This window comes from Tinamus guttatus, unplaced genomic scaffold, assembly GCF_059628265.1.
Source record: "Tinamus guttatus ecotype Peru unplaced genomic scaffold, ASM5962826v1 Tinamus_guttatus_pri_ptg000253l, whole genome shotgun sequence".
In the NCBI taxonomy this organism is placed as follows: Eukaryota; Metazoa; Chordata; class Aves; order Tinamiformes; family Tinamidae; genus Tinamus; species Tinamus guttatus.
Window position 1 is genome coordinate 172,434 of NW_028288787.1, and position 20,213 is coordinate 192,646.

The window sequence follows — 20,213 nt, forward strand, 5'->3', positions numbered from 1 at the left end:
AACACAGCAAACCCCTCCACCACCAATCAGGCTGTTTGAAGAACAGCAGAGAGGCATCTACTCAGGGCTACAAATCAGCACCATGCTGCTTATCTACACCAAAACTTTTCAGGAAAATAGGAAGTACTGAAAAATTAAAAAAAAGGAGAAGAGAGGAAAGGAGAGGAGAAGAGAGGAGAGGAGAGGAGAGGAAAGAGGAGAATCAGTCTTGTCAAACATCGTCTCTCTCAAACACAGATCAATATAGGCTGACCATTATCATTATTTTGACAACTTTTGTATCCAGTGTAAAGTGGGAATAGAACATGGATTATTTTGAAGGCGGAGGGTGTGAAAAATCCAAAGCGAGGGAGATGCGCACAGGGCGACCGGCACGTTGACAAGGACTGCCCCCAACCCCACATTTCCAGAGGGTCACGAGTGATCCCCGCTGAGCCTTGCTTCCGAGAGGAACCCCGGCCCGACCGAGCGGGGCGCACACACACATCGGCCACAGCGGGATCCACCAGGCAGCTCTCGATGACCCCGTCCACTCCCCAGACCGGCAGTACTGGCTTCTTCAGGCCATGAGACAGGCCTTCAAATTAGAAAATAGCTGGATAAAGACATGGTTTGTTTTGTTTCCCCCAAAAAAACGAGTGTTCTTGTTTGTTTAGTATTTTTTGAGGTAACAAATTCACTACTCTGATGTTTAAGCATGTTAAAAAAAAAATCTAGCTTACCTTTATTCATAGGCAGCTCACCCTATTCACTCCTGTTCCAAAAGAGCTTGAACACTTATCTAGCCTGTGTGTAAAGTTAAATCATCAAAGTTCTGCAGTGGCTTCTCAGAAGGCAGGCTCTCCATTTCTTTGATCACAGCAATAATCCTTCTCTGGACTTTATCCAGTTTGAATCCAACCTTCAGTGACAATCTTTCAAGTGAGAGCTCATCACACTTTAGGATAATAGCACTAAAATTTCCTCATCTCTGCTAAAAATAATTTTGTCCAATATACCATTCTGGATTACATTCATCTTTTTCATAGCTGCATCGTATTAGTTGTTCAGTTATCTCGTGCTTGACTGATAAAGCTTAGATATTCCCCTGTCCCCTTCATTTTCCCCAGTGAACTACTAGATGAAGTTGAACTTTTAAGTTATTCATAAAGGACTTCCTTCTCACTAGCCCTGATCTGCCTCTGAATTGATGACACTCTGCAGCTGTTTGTCTTCAGGAAACTCACTATTAGCAAACTCTCACTTTTTATCACTCAGAGATTTATTTAATGTACTGAATGAGTTCCACCCCAAGGCTAATTTCTACTTCCCTCTTATTTTTAAAACCAGCATTTTCTCTTTCAACACTCATCTTCCTTGAGTCAGCTTGCTGCTCCTTACTTCTCAGCATGCGTGAATGGGTGGAGGGAAGAATTTCACTCATGCTCAAGAGAAGGCAGGACAAATGCTTGGGAGATCCATTTCAGGTTACTAAACCATCAAAATACAACAGACTCAGGAAAACCCCTGAAGCTAAGGAAATATTAAGGTATCTTATCTGCTTATCTTTTTTCCTACTCTTTCCTAGCTGGCCACTTGCAACCACTTTGGAAAAATACTACTACACTAGGTGAATTCTTCATCCAAGTCACTACGGGTGATTTCTGTCTGCCCATATTAAGGTCCAGCCCTTCCCATTGCTAGCAGCTGTCACCGTAGTGCCCAGAGGCTTTTACAAGCTCCATAAAAAGTCACAGCTACCAGAGAGGGCTAGTTCTGGCACGGATCCCTACAGAACTGGGCTGAGCTCCACATACCTCAGTAATACTGAGGAGACATCTATGGGAAAACCAAACCAAAGTCACGGTCAGCTGCCTGTTGCTAGTCCCTTCCAGCCCAGGATCCTAGTATGGTCATATTGTTTTCCAAGTAAAGCACTGATATCAGTATTTTATACACAAGAGACTAAGGCAATATGGAGATATGTATCATGTGCTACTACACTGGAAGCCTGGGAGAAAAGCAAGAAGAGATCCCAGGACCCCAATTCAGCCCTAACATTCAGCACTTGCTAAAGCAGGAGCACAAAGAAATACATTAGCTGTTGAGACAGAGGGAAGTCAGGATAGATAAAACAGCTTCTGAATCGTTGTCCAAAGTTCTCAGCTTGCATCTGATAAAGAAAGCTCATAAAGTTGTACAGAAAACCTTCAATTAAAGCTAAGTTTGGACATAACTGATGCAGTCTATAATTTCAGAGCGCCTGAAGCAGGAGCCCTGCATAACAGGAGCCCTGTTTGTTCAAGCGCTCACTCAGACGTTGTTGATATAACCTTTTTCAATAAGCAGAACACTGACAAAAAAGCACAGAAAGAGTATTTTTACAAAAAGATATGCTTTCTAATTTGCTGCGACTGATTCTGTGCAGACCATAGTAACAGCAGATACTAAGGTGTTACTGGCTTCACTTATATGAAAATTAGCTTTCAAAAATGTGATGAGTGCTGCTGCTAGAGCACATTTTACCTCAACTATTGCTGCACTTTTGCTGTGAGCTACCAGCTAGTGTCGCACTGCCATGGGGAAAGCCTCAAGTTGCCACATTAGATCACAGTGATCTGATGATTTGGCAGCCACGTCTCTGCTATAATCAATGGTTTGTATTCTGACCCTACATATTTTTTTTTAAAAAAAAAAAAGATGCTTGATTTAAAATTTTTATTTAAAACTTTATTTTATACTTATTTGCAAGGAGATGGTGCAGAAACTCCAGAGTTGAGTGGAACCAATGCAGTCATGAGCCAGTCACTGTCTGCATACCAAAGTCAAGCAGAGATTACTGTGTATGCAGGGAGCCCTGCTCAGGAAAGGTGACTGCTCAGGGTGCCCAAGAGGTGCCCCAAGTGACACTGCTCTCCTGCTGCAGAGGCATCTCCTGGCAGCAGAGTGTAACTGCACCGCAAACGAGCTCAGAGACTGTAATGGAAGGGTGCAAACTGCAAAGGGGCAAAACGATGAAAAAAATCATCTGTTGGACACAAGAGGCTACATTGAAGAACGGAGAAAGCTTCCTACGCTCCTATCAGTAGGACTCAGGTCATAAACACTGATTTTTTTCTGAGGAAACAGCAAGTATGGAAACTGCTCACAGTAGGAGAAAACCTACTCTCACCTTCCTGTGCAAATGTTTAAGCCCTCTTTTTGCCATCACTGCTCAGGGCAGAGACAGAAGTTAAGCAGTGATACCTGTCAACTCGAGGCAAAGTGTTCCCAAAAGACCGTCCAGCTTTCAGACACACTCCCAACTTCACAACAAACCCCAGGGAGCATATAATCACCAGCTGATTTAGAGATACTATTATTTCTGCTGTTTTTCCTCTGTTTCTTCACTGACCACCCATACTGAGAGGCTTGCTGCTCTGCAGTACTCTCTCCTCCTCCTGGGTGGCTGCTTTGGTAAAGTAATCCCAACAAGTGTGTGCTTCTGCAAAGCCCTCTGTTCTAAAAGTGGCTGCTGAAGATATTCTCAAAAACCACCCACCTTTTGGTTTGATTTATTTATTTATTTTTAGCGTTTTGCATAATATGCAACAGGTCCTGTCTCAGAAGCTCTTTGGCATTCTAGAGGCAAACATTCACATTAATTCACACAAATCCGTAGTGCCATAAACTGGAAACAGCCTGGGACCATGAAGAAACGTCCATCAAATGCCTTGCCCAGCTCCAGGTGCCATAGCATCAGCAGAAAGCAATGGAAGGGGGGACTGGGGAACTAGGCTGTGGACTGCAGCTGCTAATGTCACCATCTCTGTAAGTTTCCAGAGGCAGGTAAAGGCAAGAAGCATAAGGAATGGCAGAGTCGGAGTCAGCTCTGCTTGGGTCAGGGAGATGTTGCTACGTGGCTTCTAGAGGTCTTATTATAATGATTTCAGTTTGACTCACAGGAGCAGGCAGCTTCTGATGAAGGATTAAAAGCCTAGAGAAGTGTATTCTGTGGGAATAACTGGAAAAACAGAAATACACTTCTGGAAAGAGAGAGCAAACGTACATGTAAATACAGAGTGGTAACGCACACCATGGCCAACTGATCCGATGGCTAATTCACCTGGCTGTTAAAAACCATCCTGAGGTTTGGCTTTTCTTTTTTTTTTCTCCTCAGAAGGAACGGGATGAGTACCAGTTGCTACTTGGTGAATTCATCCTCCTTCTGTCCACTGTGGTCAAGAGACTTCTCATAGTCTTGTGGACAATGTTACTTCACCACACCTTCAAACCTTCTTAGCCTTTTCTTTTGTTGTTATAACCTCTTCCCATTTAATAAAGCAGGCTGTGGTGGATTTTCACCCACTACAGATCTCCCTGTCAGGTCATGGATGACCTCAGTAAAGCCAACCTTTTGGCTGTTATGTGCTTACAGATATAGGCTTGAGCAGGGCAAAGAGTTCAAACTTCAGCATCTAGCTGCAGTATTACCAGTTGTGCCTTTTCATGTGTGTTCCAGCTCGGAGGTACCATGTATGTGTAAGTACAGATAGATACACGTGTGTATGCCGGCATGCCCATGATCTGGCATCACTGAGGAGGCATAAAGGAAAAATGGGTCATGGGAGACCCCTGACATGTCAGGCTTAGACTGCATTGAAGAGCCTGAAGTAGGGCTCAAACCTCATGTAAGGCAGGAAAAAGAAGTGACGCTCTCTGCTCTACAGGGCTCCCTGTGGAGTCATCTTAGTACTTTGGGAAATGCTGGAAACTGTGGTGTGGGACTCTGGCACCTTGCAGAAGGCTGATGACGCCAGCAAAGCACTTACAGAGGATGAAAAAGGCTATGTATTCCAGGTATGCTCCATGAACAAGAGCATACCAGTGTGGAAAGAGCCCCAAGAGAGCCCTTGGGAGCTTTAAAACATGCCATGATACAGAACCTTGGCTCAGATGTAATAACAAACAGGAATGATGATGGCTCAGGGCACCTCATAGCTGGCTGAGTATTTACAGAGGAGCAGAAACCCCCTAGTGAGGCACTAATCACCCAGAACAAGTTATACTGCCTTAGAGAATACCTGAAGAAAGAAATATGCTTTTCACTTCTGTGATATATTTTCATCTTTGAACAATCCTAAAAATCTGTACTTCAGACACACCTGTAAGAAGTCACTCCAACCTGAGGACAAACTCAGCCAGCACCTTTCCCTGGGCGGCAAGCAAGAGAAGCTTCAAAACGAGGCAGGCTACATAGGGCTGCGCAAGACAGTCAAAGACTAAACACGCACAACTGTCGTGCCCTAATTCTCAGTGCAATTGCTGGAGAAAACCCTCAGTTACAATGTTCTAATGGGACCTGCCCTCCATCCCTGAGGACTTTTGCCAGAATTAGTATTCCCATGTCAAAGGGGGTGAAGCATGGAGCAAACAGCAATTGTGACCTTTTCAGCAATTTCAAAGCCTGCTGCTTTCACAGCTACTTTCTATATCAACTTAAAATAAGTCCAGTCCTTCAGAAAGGGAAGTACTCAGAGATTGTGGAAGCATCTCACCCTTTCTCTACAAAGCCAGAAACTGGCACAAACTTATGCCAGGCTGCAAAAGAAAAGGCCAAAGAGCTACACAGAGGAATTAATACTGCAGTTCAGAACCTCAATATTTAAAACAGGAGCGCAGTCTCCCCTGCGTACAACACTGCTGCCATCAACCCAAAACAAACAGGCAAGCCCAAGCACTGCCTCCAAGCTCACAGCCACAGGGCACCTCAGCTCTTTCCTTCTGCATGCAGGACCCCACGTGTTAAGCCATGCGACAGCAGTGGTCTGCACTGCCACACTGGGTATTGTGAGAGGGTGGCTTCTCCTACACCCCTGTTAGACCAGACAAGAGTGGAGCCCCAGCTCCTGTCTACAAGAAGAGGCATCTCTGTCCTTAGGTGCTTTCTGAGCATGAGCTCTGGCTTCCAAGCACTGGACACGAGTGGTCAGTGGGGTCTCCTGACACACACAGCCCCATATGGGAGCAGGTGAGTAGAGGTCACATTATTGTGGGCCTTGACCAACAAACAAAGCCCGGTGCAAGGGGAACAAGCTGCAGCGTTCAGCATCACTGGAGGGAAGGGGCAGCCTGCACTGGCTGCATGTGCCAAGGAAGGCTCCTCCCCAGGATCCCAGCACCCTGGCAGTGCACTCCACTTTTCAGTTCTAGGCCATGACCATGACAGGAACAGAGTAGGATTTTTGAATTACTTTTGTATTTATGTGGATAGCGAGAATGTCCAGACCTATAGCTATTAATCCCATATATAATTTCAATATTCTTTTTGCAATTAAACCAGCTCCCAGCTACCAGTCCTCAGGATAAACTTCACGAAGGGGCAGAATCTCTCCCTGCACCATGGCTGGAGGGCTCAGGACGTTTGGGAGAAGCAGCTAGGTAGATCTGGCCGCTGTCAGGGACGTGCTGGCAGGCGAGATAAAGCTCAGGTTAACCCCTCTTAGCATTTCCTGTCATTAGAGATAATACTTTGAACTTGTAGGGAAAGCTCAGGAGCAAATAACCTAATTAGAAGCAAAAGTCTTACATGCTCATGGTGAACAGCAGATCTGCTGAACCTGAATGTCAGCGGCCTCTGTGATCAGCAGGGCACAAAGAACAGAAAACGCCGGGAGCCATCCTGGGCCCTGCTCTGCTTCCCCACCCAAGGGCGCTCTCTGAAGAGGAAGATTCCCCAACACTTTGGCTGAAACGATGCCAGCGTTTGGGCAGGGCTTAGTGTTATTTTTAACACTTGTTCACATAACTCTTCAGATGAATCCTGGGAAGAGCTTGTCACCAAAATAGTATCCTGTGGGCACTATTTATACACCCACTGGCAGCAGAGCAGGGCATGCTAAGGCGTCACAGCACCTTTCCCATCCTCAGAACTTAGGAATTAGGGATACAGTGAGGATGTGGTTTTCTGTTTAAGCTAGTCCTCAGAACAAAACCATCAACTGCAGCAGGCCTGACCTCATTGTCTGTCCTGTCCAGCAGATTTCTCCTCTACATGGGAGGAAAGCCCAGTTCCAACAAGCTCAAGGAATATGAATGGCCATGTATATGCACAGGCAGCCATACCCAGATGCTGGGGAAGGAAAGGGGAACATGCAGCAGGACCAGTGTCTCTTGTCATCATCTCTTGCTTTTATTCCAGTTAGGGTATGCAGAGCCAGTACAGGATGAAGCACTAAATGCCACACAGCGAGGGGTTAGCTGAGAAGTAAACCATCGGCACGACAAGACTGACTTTTCTCTAACCCCAGAGACAATAACACCTGTAGGTCTTTCCATATGGAAATGGCTTGTCCTAAAGGACTGTAAGAAATATATGTGTGTATATATATATATATATACATATATATATATAGAGAGAGAGAGAGAGAGAGAGAGAGAGAGAGATTATACTGAGAAACAAATCTGCTTCTCTAATTTTCTGACTAAGAATACTTTATCTTGAGCCATTTTGGTGCCTGTTAAGCTTCCTTGATTTTTGTTTTCCATAAATTTATTCTCCAGAGGCATGTGCAGACAGTTCTCTACCTGCAGAGTGCCCCTACCTCCTGGAAAAGCGGATGACAAAATTGCCACAAACTTCACAGAATGCTGCACAATAGTAGAGCAGCTGTGGAGTATGAGAGCACCAAACTGGACTAGGAAGAGAGGCAAAGATTGACTCATTGCCCTTCCATGTCATGTAAGTCACAGTCCAAGCAGCATACTGGCTGTTCAGAGCTACAGAAAAATACAGAATAAGAACACATATACACTCCTCATTCAGGCACATTCGCGTGGACTGTTACTTTTAGCAGAACAAATGGAAGGATTCAGCTCCTACCTTGCCAAGTACAATCTCCCCAGCTGGTGGACTCAGCTCACTTCAGCTGCAAATCAGGTCAGCAGCAACCGCCCCGGGCAGCTTGAGTCCGGCCTGCGCAGCCAGTGATAACCCAAAGTAAACCAGCTTTGCCAGTGTCAGTGCAGGGATGAGCAAGCCCGGCGCAGGGAGGCTGCAGGCAGCTGCTGCAGGGTGCTGGGCGAGAGGCCCCGTGACAAGGCGCTTCCTGCAGAGCTGCCTCACGGCCTCCTCTCGCTGCCAGTCACCTGCCTCTCCTCGGGAGCGGCGGCGTCGAGGTGCTTGTCTCACTCGCGGAGCCGGCGGGCAGGAGGGGAAAGCAGAGGCTGCTGGCAAAGCACGGGCCAGGCAGCTAATGCAAGCCCTGGTGCAGATGCAGATGCGCTCTGGGGAGGACTATGGCAGAAATGCAGCTCGTGTTTCAGAGAGGCATTTGGAGCAAGCTCAGAAAGAAGCGAGTGTGATGGGGCTGTGCAGGCTGCTCACGCAGCAGCGAGAGGAGGCCTCAGGGTGAGGTGACTGCTAGCAACAGACACCCAACTCCACACTGTAGCTGCTCCTGCAACTCCATGCACAGCAACTGCTAGCAGTAATGCAGACCCACACAATTTTCAGTCCTACACCTCAGTCCAGACAAGCTGTGACCCTTTTCCACCACCTGTAGATAGATCCAGCCCCACAGTATCCCTCGTGTGGGTTCTACAGCCCAGCACGCCAGGGGAGAAAGGCTGGTCCATCACTGGGCAGACCTGACCCACGGTGCAGCAGCCACCTCCGCTGTGCAGGGCATCTCCGCACACACAGGGCAGTGCACTCACTGTGACTTAACTTCTCTTTCCAGTTAACTGCATTTGGCACCTACTACTAAGGTTCTTCTTTTCCTTACATTTTCAGATCATCTACAAACCTTCTCACCTGGATTTACACCAAATAAGGATGACAGGGAAATAGAACCCGGGTCTGCAAAACAGCAACGTGTCAACGCATTGGGGAGCTTTCACTGCTGACCCCATAGCTGGAATCAACACTAGACAGGTGTAGCAGGTTTCAACACCAGCCCCTTAAATAGCACTGTAACATGTCACCAAGGGGCTGAGAAAGAGCTGTGTCAGGATGCACACCACAGTGGGCATAGCCTATTTTCATTAAGCCCCTAATGCCAGACAAGCATTTCACCAAAGTCACCTCCGAGGGAAACCAGCATGAAAGAAGAGGGAGTCCATATGGCTCTGCAGCAACTGCTGCCCACTCCCTAGGGGCTGGGAGTACCTCCTTTGAACAGAAATCCTATTTACCCTCAACAGGGGTTTGAAAACAGTTGCTTTGGGCCAATCACAGCAGTGAATGCCATGAAAGACCTTGACTGAAGAAGAGCTCAAGGATGCCCGAGTTAAGCTGCAGGAGGAGCACATCTACATCCGGGTGACAGCATAAGGCCCAAGCAAGCCAGGTATTAGGCCAGCCTGATGTGCTCCCTATTAGGGAGGGCAGCCAGGCTGCACTGTCTGCAGCCTCCTCCCTGCAGCAAACTGCTGATACAGTCACTCCCCCTTCACACAGCTTGGAAAGGACAGGTTACTGCGGTTAACACACTCTCCCTACAGGTGCTATCCATCCCCTGGGCTGCTGGTGTCTGCAACAAGGAAGGTACCGGTTGCCTTTCCCCTCTGTGTTGCAGACATCTGCCACCACAGTACAGCTCAGCTGACCTCAGCTAATAAGATAACCTTCTTGTCCTTGTGCTACTGTTGCACAAGAAAAAGGGAAAGCTTCCCAGGCATGGCACATGGCACCCAGATCTGCTGGAGGGAGACAGATGCTGCCAGGACGTAGGCTCAGAGCACATACCCATCACGATAGGCAAGGGGGCTCCGCATATGAGGATGCTTCTTCAAACATGAAGAGCCTTCATGACTTACTCCTGCACAGTGACAAACTGGGACAGGACTCTTCCGGGGTGAGGGTCACACCCTCAACTAAACTTCTGCAACAAAACTGGTCTCAACCATTAGATTAGCCCAAAAGGTTTGAAAACCCCTCCCAATAGCTCAGGCTCAAATAAGGCATTGAGGGTGTCTGGACCACGCTGCAGTAAAGCTTATTCCATCTCCAGCAAGTGCAGCTCTACCAAAGCAGGAGTCCTAGCCCTGCTGCATCCACAGCCTGCCGCCAGCATGGGCACCAGCTTGGCTGAGAAACCCATGTTTCTCTCCTCTGTTTTCTGCCACACCTGGAGAGATGGAGGACAGTGACAACCACAGGAAACGTGGTTTAGAAACATCTATAGCCTAGTCTCATCTCACTTGGGAAGCTGCCCTTTCCACCAAACACTGCTCCATCCCCATCTGACCCGCAGGTCACACTCATCTTTCCTGGGGGAATCCAGCTACTGCAGGAGGGAAGAGGCAGTACCATGAGCACCACTTCCCAGGAATTTACTTTTCCAGCTCTAGAAGCTTAAAACCTCAAGCAGACCACTTCCCTGTTCCGTGCCTCAGTTTCCCACTTTGTGAAATAAGGATCGTAACACTTACCACGTTTCTGCAGATGCTCTGAGGATAGGTCCACGGTGGGACGCAGACAGTCTATAAAGAGCAAAAAGCAGGTAACTCCTCGTGGCTTTCCTAGACACACGCTCAGCCTTCTTCCTCCTCACCAGCACAGGTACGCTGCAAAGACAGTGATTCCCGCTGGCCTCCGAAGCGCTCGTTTCTGTGGCTCTGTGTGCAGAGCACTTGCCAGCAGCAGTGCAAGGCAGCAGCTCAGCAGCGCGAGCTGTCAAGGCACCGGATGGGCTGGGGCTGCACCGCGCTGGAATGCGAGCAATGCATAAACAGCCCATCAGCATGTACCAGGAATGACTCCTCCCTTCCCCAGACCAGGCTGAATCACTGGAAATACCAAAACAATGATGAGGTCACGTTCCCAGAGTAAGGAATTGGAGCCACACAGAAATGCATGGAGCAGCGTGCTAAAAAGGGACTCGATGTACAGGCTGGAGGCTCTGGCAGACAGACGCCCCAGGCATTTGTCTAGTTTAAAAACAGCTTGAGGCTGCCAGACTTTTTTTTTTCTCCTCTAGCAAGCAGAGGAGAACTGAGGAGCACTACAGGGGTTTTAAACTCTTTATCTGGCCTACTGAAAGAAGCACAAACATTAGAGCTCATGAGTGTCTTGATTTGAGTTCAGCTCTTCATAAGACAAGGCAGACATAAAGTTATGACTGGACTCTGAGTGCAGTTTTCCCCAAAATCTCAGTTTTGCTGTGATACCAGACTCGGGTTTAAGTAGTTAAGAATCCACCTGTACAAGTTGAATGGCAGGCACAAGTGATCACTACTCTCTACTTGCTTTTGCCTTAGCCTCAGTCAGCTTCAAGAAAAAACAACATTGGTCTGATAAAGTTTACAGTGGGGTTAGCAGCAAATAACTTGCTATGAATCTTACTATTGCTCCTAAAATGAGTATTCAAGGCACTCTGCCACCAGCAAAATGACTTTTCAAAACAGTGCAGTTCCAGCCCTTCCCAATGCTCAGTGGAGAGAGGATGAGACATTTACTGCTTAGATTATGATGGAATTACAATAGAGGACTGGGAAGATACAGAAGAATTCATAATAGGAATCTACTCTTTCCTGTCTCTTATAAATCAGGCATTTGGACAGATAAGAAGAACACCAAAGTTATAAGAAGAGGTTCTAAGAATCCAAATCTTATTCCATCAAGCCCTAATCACAAGGGAGCAAAGATGGGACCAAAAAAGTAAACCCAAGCATCTAACCTTCAAGGCTGTACTGCCGTGGTTGAAGCTATTACAATTCCTGCAACAGCCACAACAGTGTCTGATGCACTGGGTCAGTGTGCCATGTGTGCACCAGTTTCTCCTGTAAGTGCTTTCAGATTTGCTAGTAAAGGAAGGGAAAAAAAAAAAAAAAGAGTGGTGTGAGGTCCAAGATATGGCCCTGTGCATAACTCCTACAGAACCCAGTAGATAGAAGTGCTGAAAACCAATTCGATTTACTCTCTCCCCATTGCTGCAGTGTGTTCTGGTCATAACAACCACCCTACTGGGATCACACCAGTTCTGCTGGTCTGCTATCACACTCTAGACATTTTAGCACTGGTATACGCTTAAAAACAGAATATTGCAGAGTACAGAGTGGTCTTTTCCGAGGCTCTGCTCCTTCAGCTTGCAACAATCAGCAGGCAAGGAACTTCCAGACCTGGAGGCTACAAATTCATCACCATTTTTAGCAACGACTGAAACATGTATCTGCTATTTAGGTATCCAGTTCCTCTTGGAATCTGTGTACTTTTTCAGTCTTTACACCATCTTGTAGCAACAGGCTCTGTAATACAGCTGTTTTGTAAAAGAAATTCCCTGACACCTAAAAAATAATTTTGTTGGATGTGCTGCAAGAAACAGCAAGTGCTCGTTCCTTATTCACCTTCTCACCTTTTGAATAGGCCTTCAGTAGTCCAAGCCATCTCTTCTTTATCTGGGTGAAGCCCTTTTTTAATCTCTCCTCCTAAGCAAGCTATCCTGTTCCTTTAATCATCCTCTTTGCTGTCTTCTGTATTGTGCCCAGATCTAGACCACCCTTTTTGAGACAGGACAACCAGAAAGGCGGGCGGGTACTCAAGATGCAGACACTGGATTTTTGGCTACAACTGAACATTGTGTGGATGTTCAGATAACTATCCCCAGTGTCTCCAAAGGGCCTCCTGTGGGCGCTCATAAATCATTCACAATTTATAAGCATAAAATTGTTTCATTTATCAGCATGGAATTTTATCAGGCTAGTAGCTTTGCAATACCTTTCTGTAACACTACAGTCTCCAAACAGATTATACATATTAATTTAGACTATACTGATTAGTTTAGAATCATGAGGAAATGCAGTCATCGTAGTCTCCACCATCTTCCAAAACATAGCTAAATGTGCTGAAGATGTTCCACGCAGACCCCTGTGAGACTCAGGCATGGCAGGCACCAGAGCTTTCATGGATGGCAAAGACCAGCTTATGAAAAGGAGCACGTAAGCAAGTGTGGCAGTCGTTGGGAAATGCATGAGCTGAGTGCAGCAGGGCTATCAGGCCTGTACCAATAGCAGACCTAACTGTTATCTCCACTTTAAAGGAACTAGAAATGAAAGAATAGCAGCAGTGAACAGAAACGCAGCTAACTTCCAGGGTGGATGACCAGCAGAGCAACAAAACAAGAAGGGGTGGGGACACAGAGAGCCATCAGCGCTTCGGAAAAGATACGTGGGATAAGCCAAGTATCAGGCCAGGCAGGACAGAGGATACAGAGCTATGGCTGCCAGAGATAGGGGAGCACAATGTTGCCTGGAGTAGGAAGGGAAGACGGAGCCACAGCAGAGACACCACAGAGTACCACACTGCCTGCTGCTGAGACACCTCATTGGGCCATGTCCTGTGAGAACCACCATCTGGGGCCCCAGCTCAGCCTGGCAGAGGTGCGCAAACACGACAGCACGTTCTGCAAGCTGCTGCGCAGGAAATGTGCAGCTGCAAGGGAAACCGGGACCGGGCTCAGCCAGGCATTGCCCTTCTGATAAACTGGAGCCCGCAACGGAGCGGGGCGGGCCGGCTCCCTTCTCCCCAGCCTGACGGGGGGCGGCCGTGGGCCCCAGTAGCTGCCACTTGATAGAAAAGGTGTTCCTGACCTTCCCTGAGGCAGCCCTCTACCCTGGCACCTCCATACACACTGTGCAGCCTGGCCTCTCTGTCCCCTTCCTCTTCAAGACGTAGCAGAAGACAGTCGAGCTGTTTGCCTGGCAGCAGCTCCGAAGAGCCCGTGCAGCCCTGTCTGCAGGACACCCCACCGCTTCCCGGCACAGGGACCCGCGGGCACTCACACGAACGGCACCAAGCACTGACACTTGGCTGCTGGTTCACATCCCGCAGAACCTCTGAAGTCTCAAGGCAAGGGAGGTAGCAGACAAGAGGAATGTGGCCCAAGATGACAACAACCATAACAGCCCTGATGTCTTGCACGAGTCTGAGATAGCAGGGCCAGCAGAGCACCCGAACAGCAGTCCGAGATCTGCTCTCTAGGGAGGACGGTTCAATCAGACCAGCAGAGGGGACAGGTTCCTGTCCCCAGCTTCACTGGACTCGATAGGAAGTGCAGCCTGCAGGGCAAGGCTCAGCAAACACCAATCCCAAGCACAACACACAAGTTGTGTAAAGCAATATTCCCAGTCAAGGCAAGCACACATGAGAATGGAAAGAAGGGGAAGCTATGGGTTCCTGAGGAGCAGCTCCAGGAAAACCCCAATGAGACTGCAGTTTCCAGAACCAGAGGAACAGGCCAGGACTTAAGCCCAACAAACCCCTGAGAAGACCCTGTTGTGCATCCAGGCATTTGGTGAAGAACCAGGAATCAGGTGTTCAGCAGAAGGCAGGCTGTGTGAGGCCTTGCAGACCTGGGGGAACCAGCCTCCCTGAACATTTGGGAGGGACACAGCAAGCAGGAAAACTCTTCCCAGCCAAATTTACTCTGAAGCACTCCAAGTTGAGCTGGCAAAGCACCAGGGATGCCTGGCCCAGCTTCAGGAGAGCTAACCACAGGAAAGAGTGACAGACAGCTACACAATTTCTCCATTTCATTTATTCCAGGGGCTCAAAGGTACCCTTGCCAGACAGCAGTTTGTTGCAGGGATGTGGGGAAGGGTGACACTACACCATTCCTTACCTCATCTGTGCAAAATGCCTGCAGTCACAGCAGACAGGTAAAAAGAACATTTTTGCCACACGTAAACAAAATGAACTGAGTGGGATGTTACATTCTCCAGCTCACATAAAATGAGAGCAGTCGCATTCCTGTACATTGCCCATACTGCCCACCCAGACAGACTGCAACTCCAACACCATAGACAATACGTACTGCAACCCAGCCACTGCAGCAGATAAAACCCATGGCAGGCATCTTTCATAGGAACAGGGTGGCAGGCAGTGTCTGTGGCCACAAGAAAAACTGAAACAGCAGGAGAACAGGCAGAAGACAGAGCAATGTAAGCCAGGTCAACATCTTTCAAACAGTCAATGTTCTTTTATCCATAGCCTCAAGGTTCTTGAAGGATTCGATCGCCAGCAGGGAAGGAAGCCTCCCAAGCAGCTGCTCTAGGTGTTGTCATCTAAGCCCAAAGGATGCCAAACCCATGGCTGCCAATGACAGGACACCAGGCTGTGACCTGGCCTACCAGCTTCAGTGAAGCACAGGACCCAGGCGACTTTCAGACTACAATTTTTAAAACATGAGGGTACAAATTAATTTTCTAAATACTGACCTGTACTCTACATGGAATGAATGGCCTGAACACCTGCAGGGCAGACAGAGGGTAGCACTCTGCTCAAGAAGGCACAGAAGACATTAGTTTAATTCAGGGCAGCTACTGAGTCCCTGAGTCATCTTGACCTGCATACTCCAGGCCCCAGCTCCCTACACACACGATCCTGATCTTCCTTGCGCCTCAGCAGAGTGAAAATACATGAGATTTAAAAGACTCCAGGATCTATGCCATAAATCTCAAAGAAATGAGGACAGGCTCATTCACTCTGTATAAAAGACAAGTTTTTGAATGCCTAACATGGATGTGAAAGCAAGATGCAGTCAGTGGCAAAAACATTGGCCTTCCCTTGAGACACAGCCCTCAGATCAAACGGAGCCTTGTTTGTGGCACTGTGTGTGGGGCCAGTCACTGGATACAGTGTCTATGGGTCTGCCCAAGCTCTGCGTTCAAGCCTAGGGAAAAACCTCTTGCTGTGCAAGCAGCCAGTTCAGCAGCAAAGCCCTCCCTGGGGCACAGAACTAGTCCTCAAACCAGGCTCGCTACTTAGAGAGAACCTACTAAAAGCCAGTGGCAGGAACTTATGTTTTCCTAATTAAGAGGAAGCCTGGCCCAGCTCTGATTTCCCGCAACATCACATGGAGGGAGTTGGAAGAGGCCAGATCCGTTTATAGCTGAAGAGTCTGGCAGAGAGCTCAGCTTTGTGCGGAAAGGCAGGGGGCTGACAGCTCCGCACAGCCAATTCCACCCAGCACAGGACGCCGACCCGGGGAGATGCGGACAGAGGAAGAAAACACTTCCCTTCAAGCAGGGAGCAACAGGAGAGCAGTTGCTCTCTCATAGTGCCAGGCAGAGAAAAATATTCTTTAGTTCTGAGAGAATTATATAAAAAGTAGGGCAGCAGAAGCCCTTCTGAAACACAGAAGCTTCAGCCAAGGCCAGAAGCACTCTCAGGGCAAGCCCAGCCTGCAGGGCTCTGTACCATCTTCCAAAGCCCGTGCCTCCATCCCTCCAGCAACTCAGCCCCCATCCTCTGAAATAGTGACAAAGACTCCTGGGCTTCCACAGCTGTGGAATTTGTTTTCTTTAGAGGGAATGAGAGCTCCCTCTCCCCGGCATACTTACCAGGGCCTAAACAAAACATCCCGCACAGCTCACAGGGAGAAAGCTCGTCCCTGGGGACAAGAAAGACAGAAAGACACCAGTTTAATGCAGCAGCCTACACAGACACATACTAAATGTGGGGCTCCTCCCCACATTTTTGTGCATAAGACAATCCAAGAAAGCACGTATTTATTTAGCCAACACCTAAACTTCCTCCAGGCATGTAGGCAGTGCAGGTGCCAAATGCCCTAGATGGACAGTTGCATCAGAGTGCAACCTGCCAGGGGCTCCTGTTACAAACACCTGGTCCCATGTTCAGGAGGCTCTCCTGAATGGACACCCCTCTGCTCCACAGGTAAAGTCTCCCTGGGGAGGCACTGGCATGGACTGCAGGAAAGATGCTTCTCATAACAACAAACAACAAATTTACAATGCCAAAATAGGATGATTTAGGTATATCCAGAAGGATGGATTGAGGGAAAGGCACATTTTCAAGCTTCTCCCATGCCCTGTGGTTTTAGAGATTGCCTCAGTGAGATCTTGGCTGCAAGTACTGGGCTAGACAAGTCTGCATATTCCCAGAAACGTTAGGAAAAGTAACTTCAGAGCAACTCAGCAAACCAGTCACCCACGAGATATATACTGAGGATTACAGAGATGTTGTGGCTGTTGGAAAATAAATACAGTTAGACAAGGTAGTGACATATCAGTGCTATAGTACAAGCACTGGTAACAGGCGTGTCATACATAAAATTCTCATCACCCACATTTAAAAAATAACAAACTTAAATGAACAGGTGCAGAAAAGGCCACAAACATTCTGGAGGAAGGAGAAATCCTATCAAACAAGAAGAAACTTAAGAACCTGGCTTTTTCAGCCTAGCCAAATGTAGGCACTGAAGGGATAGGATTGCTCTCTAAATATATCACAGAAGCCAAACAGAACTGCCGAAGCAAAAGGACAGGCTGGCACAACAACAAGTGAATGTGCCGTGAATACATTTAGGTTGAAAAATTAGAGAGAAGGGAAAAAAAAATCAGGACAGGGAGCTTCCCAGACAGGTGGTTTTAGGATGAAGTTTGATCAAGGGCCTGAAGGCCCTTGTGTATGAAATAGTGTGTATGCCCAAAGGAGGCCAGGAGCTCTCTTATGCTCCCATCTTTGTTCACAGGTAGGAATGAGAATGGGTCATGATTCCAAAGGCTCCTTTCCCACAGCAATCCTTGCTCGGGATCGCTCAGGTGGGCTCACTGAGGGCAAGCGTGTGGCGCTTGTTTGCCCTCCCATGTTGCAACTTTTGAAGGAACGAACTCCAGTGTATCGAATCAAAGACCCAAGTCCCGAGTCAAACACCAAAGTTCTGAATCCTGAATCTGAAGTCCTTTTATTAAACACAGAATAAAACTTATATACTGTACTGTTCCAGAGGTAACACCTTATTTATCTAAACGAATGCGAAGCTCCGTTCCTGAATAAACCAAGTAATCTAAAGGCTTATACTAAAACTATACAACCAGCTTCTTGGTCACATAGCAGCCAGACAGTTCTTTTACTCCTTGTCCAGTAGAACACCTGTAGTGCCATCCTTGAAGCTGGTTAGAGGCTAACAAAACATACCACACTGCTATTCTCAAAACGGGCCTCCACACTCCCACTCTATGAGAGCTGCTTACAACTAATCACCTCTAGACTATAGGTCAGCGGAAGAGAGTTGCCTGGATGAGCACAGATAATGTGACGGCCACCGGGCAGCAGGAATGTACGTGAGGCATTTAGTTATGTAAAACACCAAAAAGGCACCTCCACCCAAAAGCACACAATATTGCACGCTTATTTGCAGAACTAGCACAGGTTACCCCATGCACTGGGTAGGGAAAGAAGAATGTACATCTTCCAATGCTGCAATAGAGCTGAAGCAACCATCTTACTCACTGCTCATCACCGCTGCCTGAGGTTCCCATCCTGGCCCAGGGAGTTTTTAGGTCCCTCCATCTAACTGAACCCACTGTTCAAACCATGAACCTTTCCATTAGGGAATAACTAGATGAGGAAGAAAAACCACCCCACACATGGCAATTTTTGCCATATCTAACTCTCTGTGAAACATAGGAAGTTCCATGAAAGACTACATTATCATTCTCACTGGCATTTAAAAAACATGCTGTAAAAGAGGCCACCTCGTGCCCGACTCCCCTGCCCTGGGAGACGCAGTGTGCTCTGCCTTTCACAGAAGCAGCGGTGGCTCCCGCAGGATCTTGGCCTGTTCATCGCTCCTGGTTCTCAGACATTCCTCCACAGAGCGTGCAGACAGACTCCAGTTGCAACACGCTGAGCTACTGCCCAGTAAACAGGCGAAAGAGGGCCTCTATAATACTTTATACAGCCGTTACTGGACTCCTCCACCAGGGCCGCGCGACACCGGGGCGGACAGTGACGGCCAAGGCGCTCCGCAGGCTGCAGCACAGCCCGCTGCGCCCCGCGGCGCGTCCCGAGCGGCCCGCGGTGCCTGCGGACCCCGCTGCCAGCGGCGGGGACGCCCGGGCTGGGGAAGCAGCCGCCGGGCGCAACGCCCGAGCGGGCGGGCGGGCGCAACCCGCAGCCCTCGCGGCCACCTCCGCGGCAGCGGGTCACGTCAACGGCGGCTCCAGCCTCCCCCCCGCGCCCGGACAGCTGCCCCCTTCGCCGCTCTACGTGCGCTCGGCGCCTCGGCCGCCGCCTCCCCGGCCCCCGCCGACAGCCTCCCCCGCCGCGAACGCCGAGAGCCGCCGCTTACCCGCGCGCCGCGCCGCTGTTTACAGCCGGGCGGCGGGGCGGGGCCGCGCGGCCTCCCGCCCGCCCCGCCGCCCGCGCCCCGGCCCGCCCGCCGCGGAGCCGGCGCCTCACGGCGAGGGCCCACGGCTGGGCGCCCCCGCGGACACCCAGCGGTCACGGGCACCCCAGCGGCCCCTGCGGACACCCAGCGGTCACCGACACCCCAACTGCCCCACTGCCCCCTCGAACATCCCAATGGTCACACACACCCCAACTGCCCCACTGCCCCCTTGGACACTACAATGGTCACACACACCCCAACTGCCCCCTCGGACACCCAAATTGTCACACACACCCCAGCTGCCTCCTCAGACACCCCAGTAGTCACAGGCACCTCAGCTACCCCACTGCCCCCTCAGACACCCGAATGGTCATGCACACCCCAACTGCCCCCTCGGACACCCCAGCAGTCATGGGCACCCCAGCGGCCCCCGCGGACACCCAGCGGTCACGGGCACCCCAACTGCCCCATTGCCCCCTTGGACACCTCAATGGTCACACACACCCCAACTGCCTCATCAGACACCGCAGCGGGCACGCACACCCCAACTGCCCCACTGCCCCCTCGGACACCCGAGCAGTCATGGGCACCCCAGTGGCCCCCTCGGTCACCCCAGCGGTCACCGACACCTCAACTACCCCACTGCCCCCTCGGACACCCGAATGGTGACACACACCCCAACTGCCCCCTCGGACACCCGAGCAGTCATGGGCGCCCCACTGGCCCCCTCGGTCACCCCAGCGGTCACCGACACCCCAACTACCCCACTGCCCCCTCGGACACCCGAATGGTGACACACACCCCAGCTGCCTCCTCAGGCACCCCAGCAGTCACAGGCACTTCAACTACCCCACTGCCCCCTCGGACACCCGAATGGTCACACACACCCCAACTGCCTCCTCAGGCACCCCAATGGTCATGCACACCCCAGCTGCACCCTCGGACACCCCAATGGTCATGCACACCCCAAATGCCCCACTGCCCCCTCAGACACCCGAATGGTCACACACACACCCCAACTGCCCCCTCGGACACCTCAACGGTTATGGACACCCCAGCTGTGCCCTCAGACACCCCAATGGTCACACACACCCCAACTGCCTCCTTGGGCACCCAGCTGTC